We start from the raw sequence: 7,792 nt of genomic DNA on the forward strand, positions 1-7,792 counted from the left end.
TACGACTTAATTTCAGTAGGTGGCACTAAAAATAACTCCAGTGAATTCACTTACTCCAAATGTCAAACCAGGACAAAGGGATACAACGTTATGAATAAATAGGATTAAATCTGATCAGAGAGGAAAGCGTAAGGAGCTTTGGGCTACGTCAAATAAAAATAATGTAATACTCTCAGCATACATACAGTGCTGTGAGTTTGTAGGGATTCACTGGGAAAGGTTGCTTTAAATTATGACTGCAAATGAAAATATATCATTTTTTTTATTTATTTAAAGAAGAAGATCTAAATATGTTATTTTCGATTGTTCTGTCACTCACAAAGTCAGTATTCCTCACTGGGAACATGGATATCACAAAGTCATAGTGCCTGTCATGAACATGTTGACACTTCTTTTTTATCACAAGCTCTGGGGCAGAATTGGGACATTTCCACCTGGTATCTGGTAGTTTATTCAGACTGGAGGATATGCAGAGAATTTGAATGACACAAAGATGGTTGGCAGTTGAAGAAAAGCTGCAGGGTCAGCACTCATCACATCAGTACGAGCTGTTCCTCAAGCCCTCAATGTCCCAGTGTATATCTTTCTGGTTTCTGGCAAAACAGCATATATCCACGTATCAAATTGTCAGCCATAACACGACAAAATATGCGCCTGTCTGTTCACCAAGGTCTCTTCTGTTCCTTTAAGGTCCACCAAGGTATTGAACTTATAAACAAGTATCAAGTGAATAAGTGGACATAAAAACATAATGAATGCAGATGCTTCTATACAGGGAACAAGGGGTCATTGAATGACATGATTAGGGATGCAATGATCTGTCTTTTCTCCCCTGTTTCCGTTTCCATTACCTCCACTAAGGTCCAAAAGATATCTTGATTTGGCATCTGCCTCATCATCCTTGGAGAGAAGCAGCATTTATTAGCAAAACTGGGATTCACACATACAAGTTAATGCATTACAAATGCATACATTTGCATTCCCCCCTCCTGTCTCAGCTGTCACAACATAAACTTCTGCAACATTAACTTCTACATATTCTGTCTGTTTTTCTCACACTCAGACACAGATGCAGAAGGCAAAACCAACCCCTGCTCATTCTCTCTGCAGTCGCCTCTGCTGCAGCCTATAAATGGAGGGATTAATATGTTTGAATGGAGAGAGTCTCTTTCCTTTGTTGGTATGGAAGGCTCAGTAATTAGCTGCCTGGGGAGCCAGGAAGCAGGAGCCTCCATTCTGCCTCTGTGTATGCATGAGGGCATCTGTGTGTGTTTATGTGTGTGAAATGTCAACCAAGGAGAGGGTCATGAGTTTAAACAGACCAAGCAATCCTGGATTATCCTCTTCAAACGGCTCCCTGTGTTCGTGATTTACACTTTTAGCACTTGCTGTTTCTTCACTTGAGTCTGTGTAGCCTGCAGCTGGGATGAACAACTGCATATCTCTCCCTGTCTGATTCCCTTATTGTCTCTCAATCACACAATGCAGTCACATATACTGTATGTCATCATTTAAGCAAGAGGGTCCACACCTATTCCTCTCATGTGGAGGAACTGCACATCACTTCTCTGCAGCCTCTGCACACGTGACATCGGAAAAAGGAGTTTACAGAAGCATACACAACAGGATTCATGGGTGAAACACTGCATACACATTAACTGTGGCAGAAGGAAGTTGTGTATTTTGGTACATCTGCAGAAAATATTTGCATATAGAATCAATGCATTCCTTCTGTAACTTTCATTCATTACTTAGTAAATAAGTAAATTAGTATATTCTTCGTGTACAGGTGCAGTGGGTGTGGGGGCCTATGACAGGCGTTGGTATTTGTGGCTCTTTTTCAAAATGTATTCAGACTTCATCATCATCATGATTGAATAAATAGCCAATTGACCAATAATAGCCAATATTACATTAAAATTGTATAAGCTAAAAAAAAGTCCATTGATATCTAAATGTAGATGTTTTCATTGTGTTTTTATTGTAAAGGGTTTTTTTGACATCATAATATAACCGGAACCTGGCGCTTTCCTCAACCTCTTGCTAAATGCTAACATGTTAGCATGCTAAATGCTAAACTAAGCTGTGATCAATGCTATATCTGCTAAACATCACTGTCTTGTGAGCATGGAAGATGAGGGACCTGCTGACTATTACAGTAGATGTCAGAATAAGCCATTGATGAGGAAGCTTTTAGAAAGAACACCGTGGTCAGCTCAACACCGCGATTATGTGCCCTATGATGCGTTCAGTGATCCGATAAATCTCACACACAGACGACACAACTCAAGTTGATAATCCATGTTGAAAACAGCTGCCTTTCAGGTCATCGCATTGATCCGTGGAGCTTCAGTTTGTCTGTCTGTCTCTGTTTGATCAATCACCTCTGCCACTAATGAAATTGTAACCAAGGGTACACACAGTATCATCTAAAAAGTAGCTTGTTATGCATTGCTGGGGATTTTTGAATCACAGAGTACATACTGTATGTCAGTCAGCCTTCCAGACTCTGAGAGTCTCTTACTGTACACAGCTTACTGCTGCCTGAGTCTCAACGGCAGATTCACACCCAAGTCATGCATGCACAAGATATTTAAAGCACACTCTATCTGCTTTTCTCCTTCCACATTCATGCTCCTCTAGGCTTAACATTCATTGATTTATTAGCTGATGAAAAACACACTGTAAAACTTGCATAGATACATGTAATCCAGGAGTTATATTGATATTATTATATCCCTTCTCCTGGACCAAGCACTTGGAAAGCTTCTCACATAATAAGATGAGATGCTGTAAAAACAATCGATAGAAATTCACTTTTTACTCACTTTGATATGGGTCAGTGGCCAGCTAGTGTCCGTAGTAAGTTCCAGTCCAATGCAAAAACATTTTAAAGTACTGGAGCTTTTTTGATTAGTCGATTAACAAAAAAAATAATCATCTGCAACAATTTTATAATCAATTCATTGTTTAGGTAATTTCTCTGGTTCCCTCTTTTTACATGTGAATATTTGCTGGTAAATTAAATGGGTTGGGGTTTTGGACTGTTAGTATGACCAGATCATCAATGATAAAAAAAATAATAAGCTTTGTTGCAGCTTTATTTAACATTATTTGCACATCTGTATCAAACAGGAAGCTGCTGCTAATGGTAAGAGGCTGTTACATAACTGTCTATATTTTGAAGTGAAGTCAATAAAGCAAACGTGACAAAAGCCACTATTTGAACACATAGCCTTGTTCCTGACATCTAACTTCCTTTGGTTCTATATGTCACGCTGACCAAGTGATTTCCCCAACCACTTTGAAGATAAAGTGAGACATATAGCAGTTTATTTTCTAACAGAAAGGTTTTGACTTCCTCTTTCAGACAGCTCTATCTCTGTGACAATGTCCTGAACTATAGGACCCTTCAGTAAACCTGGACCTCCGCCCTGTTACACTCCGCTTCATCATGTGTGCTGTGTGTCCCTGTGAGTTCACCCGTGATCTTTATGAAGACACTTAACCTTGGGTCACACACACACACACACACACACACACACACACACACACACACACACACACACACACACACACACACACACACATCCCAGAGAGCCTTGTTTTTCCCACACATGGAACACAACACACTTATCTATAAACAGATTAGGCTGTCAAGCTCACCTCTGCTGCCCTCTCCTCTCTTTCCGTGCACAAACTCTCATCACCTGCTCTTTTTCTTCACACTCTCAAACATGAATCCACCTTCTCCATTTTTGACATTCTTCTTTTTCCCCTTTTTTTCCACCCCCTTTTTTCTCTTTCCTGACCTCTGTGTCTTCTCCTCATTTTCTCTCCCTCCTCTTTCCTATTTTTTCTCCTCCTTTGCTCCTATACCCTCCCCTCACTTTTTTTTCTCACACTGATGGACGATTCAGGGGCCCGTGTGCAGGGCCAAAGGATTAGCTTTATCATTGATAAGGAACCAGGGAGAAGCGTTACATGGCAAGCTTGAACCTGAATGCCCTTCCTGAGAGGATGTGTCAGTGACAGCTTTATCCACATATTGTAAGAGTGACAGCGAGAGCAACATGTCCAGAGAGAGAGGCACAGTAAATACAGGACAGTAAAGGTCAGGTCAGTGTCACAGCTCCCAGAGCAGCGAGGGATCAGGGGGAAAAGGTGTGTTGGCTTCAGGAAGATAGCGTGTGCTGCACAACATCAAAGTATGGCTCTCACACTTCCCCTCACACCGGGAAGAGGAAGATGTGGGGGACACTCTGTTGTTTTGTTGCTTCCTTGTACACGTAAATGCGTCCAGTTGTACAGTATGCATATGTGCAAACAGCTCAGTTCTTAGAACTGGGTTCTGTTCCAGAAGTAAGAAAACCTGATTCTAAATCACATTGTGTATGCATGTATATGTATTTATACACTTTTTATATATATATATATATATATATATATATATATATATATATATATATATATATATATATAAAGTAATATCTGTACATAGTAGTCAAATATTTACCCTGTTCTGTTTTGTTTATTGTTGTTCTGCTATGTTTGTTGTTTTTAGGGGAATGTCTATTTCTGTGTATGTACTGTGTTTCTGTGTTTCTGTGAGGAACAAAATGCCAGAATCAAATTCCCAATATGTGTTCACACTTACTAAAGCTGATTCTGATTATATTTTTTCAATTGTTTTAATAAAATCTCATTTTAGGATTCTATTAATTGACCAACTCATTTGAAGATTTTTTTGCAGTGTGGTACTTTTATCTTGGTGGCTACTATTCTTTCATGAATTCATCCATCTGTGTTTATGATCATGTATAACAAGTAGATTATTCATTAGAGATGGATGCCATTTGCTGTAGATGCATTCGTGTCATTCTGTAAAATGTGTCATGTATCTGTTTTGATTGTCAGCCTATTTCTGAATGTGAAATCATCCACAAGGTGACTTGTGAGTGCAGAGCAGAGCGGGGATAAAAATTCCAAAGATTCCAGTGACACGGGGACCTGACAATGACCCTCTGTGTCCTCCCTGAATGGATATATCCAACCCTCTAAGGTTTAAATATCCATCAAAGCACCCCGTATCCAAATGTTTTAATGAGTGATAAGAAAAGCCCAGGAAATTGTCTGAAAATATATGGATTCAACCTTGTATCTGACCAAACTACAAACATGCAATTGAAATGTATTTCCTCTTACTGTAACAACAACCTATACATAGTGTATAACAGAGATGTGTCATAAAGGGGGAAAAAGTAAATACAAAAATATGTTTGCCTTACAAAAATAAACCTGAGATGCAGGTCAGAGTGCAGAACTAATTTTCTCACTGGCACACAGATCGACTAAGACTAAATAAGAGAAAGAGGAAACACTTAATTGCTTCCTGAGAGCAAGGCATGGCTGTGGGATAGATGCAGCAGCATTGTATTTGTGTTTACAGAGGAAACACTCCCAGCCATACACCATCCATCCTGGACGTTGCAAACACCACATCCAAGGTGAGAACTACTTCTTCTGAGAGGATCAAAGACAGACTGCAGCGCTCCTGACACCATCAGTTACTATCTGCTATTCTTTAGAAAGTAACCCGGCCCAACGTCTGCAAAGCTATTCCTAACCGTCTCTTCCCCAGACAAAATTAGTAGCAACATGGCTGCCAAACAAAATCATTCATTAGTTTCCTCTTCGGTCTGCTTTTTACTATTGTTATTGACCCTGTGGAATGATGCCTAAGTACTGTCCCCCGAGCACCTGTCAGTTGTTTGACAGAGAGGTTTGAGTGTGTGTGTGTGTGTTTGTGTGTGGTCTGTTCTTTTCCGTCCCGGAGGAGCAGAAGCGGGGAAGCCAGGCTTTTAACTATTCGATCTTCCCGAGTACTATTTCCAGCCCCAGCCCTGAGGCAAGCTACTTCAACATCCGGCGACCTAGGCCTGACTGACCACAGCACTGCTCTGTGACCCCTGGGGGCCGAGCTCTGCACGCTGATAATGGGAGAAACTGTGTGTGTGTGTGTGTGTGTGTGTGTGTTTGGGGGGGGGGGGGGGGGGCGGGGGGGACAATAAAAACAGTGTTTGTTTAGGTTCTCACAAGGAGAGGGATGGGGAAGTTGGCGCGATCAGGGAAGCAGGATGAGTGTAAAAGTTCAGCGAGGGGTCTGGGAGTCAACAAACAAACTGTTGCTTAGACTTACGCAAGCTGGAATTATTGTAATGTAATGACATTTACTTGACAGAGTGCAAGCCGTGTGTGTGTGTGTGTGTGTGTGTGTGTGTGTGTGTGTGTGTGTGTGTGTGTGTGTGTGTGTGTGTGTGTGTGTGTGTGATGAGATTGCATGCCTGAAGGAGGCCGGCTGTGTGAGAGTACAGTGTGTCTAGTCACTATAAATAAACACCAGTTTGAAAACATGACAGAAAAATAGCCCAAATTAGGACATAAATATTCAGAGTGTGTGCAAAAATAAGCAGTCCCATCAAGCATGCAAGCTAAGATATAACAGTAAGTAACTATATCAGCGGGACATGTCCCTGGATTAATTAAATGTTGTGTACTTAATTTGTTTTGTAGGTGGTGGTCAAAGGTTTACACACAGGGGAAACTTACGTCATGGTAGTTTGGGCTTTCAAATTATTTCTGCAACAGTACTTTTTCTGTGACAGAATGATTGTTACAAAACAAAACAAATATGGCTTCTTTTATACATTTTTTATGGTCAAAAATATACATAAAACTACTTACACTACTGTGTATTGTAAATACTGGGGGCATAGTTCTAAAATGTCATTAATTGTATGCCTCTTAACTTCCTGTCAGTGGTTATGATTTACTAGTTGGTAACTTTTCTGTGCCTGTATAAATAGGGCTTGTCTGACTGCATGCATTATAATTGAGCCACAATCATCACAATGAAAGTCCAAAGAGCTCAGTGCAGATCTGAGAAAGTGCATAATCAGGACAATTTAGGATTGACATGTGTGGCCATGTCAAAGCAGCTTCAGGTTGATCCCAAGATCATCAGGACAAATAACTGAGTACTGGGAACAGTGGTTTCTATGCTAAGGTCTGGAAGAAAACCCAAACAGTCACACTTTGCTGAGGGACAGTTGATGGTCAGATGTATTCCAAGTCTCATCATAAAAACAAGTCTGCAATGATGTAGAAGCTGCTGGAACACAAGTACACACACCCAGTCAAGTGAGTTCTACGACAAACAAACAAGATTACGAGTCTACAGCCATGCTAACGGCTCTGTGAGGCTGTACTTAGCTAGTCTATATTCACGACGTTCCACTATGGGGATTGTTGCTGTGCCGCCGGAAATTCGGCCAGATGTCACTCTTTTCGGCCGGATGTCCGTTAACTTCTGCTTTCTTTGTGTTGTAATTTTAAACACCGGTCGATTTATGAGGACTATGGTTGACTGCTCTTCAGATCTCTGCAGGGTAAATCCAGACAGCTAGCTAGACTATCTGTCCAATCTAACTAGAGCACGTTTTTCTCCCATCCCGGAATGCTGTGTGGACTAGCCAGACCCTCCTCCGCAGTGCTGTAAAGGAAGGTCTGGCAATGCGAGACTAGTAATGACCTAAATGCTAACAGTAGCGTTTAGCAGGAATAATGTTTACCATGTTCACTACCTTTGTTTAGTATGTTAGCATTCACACTTTTAGCATTTAGCACTAAACACAGACTGATTGGAAGGTCATTAGTTTAGCAGGTATTTGGTGTTAAACCAGGTATTGGACAAATTATAATTTTGACCTGATGATGGTGATATAAGAAAAGG

Source organism: Sander vitreus, chromosome 9, assembly GCF_031162955.1.
Source record: "Sander vitreus isolate 19-12246 chromosome 9, sanVit1, whole genome shotgun sequence".
NCBI classification, from domain to species: Eukaryota; Metazoa; Chordata; class Actinopteri; order Perciformes; family Percidae; genus Sander; species Sander vitreus.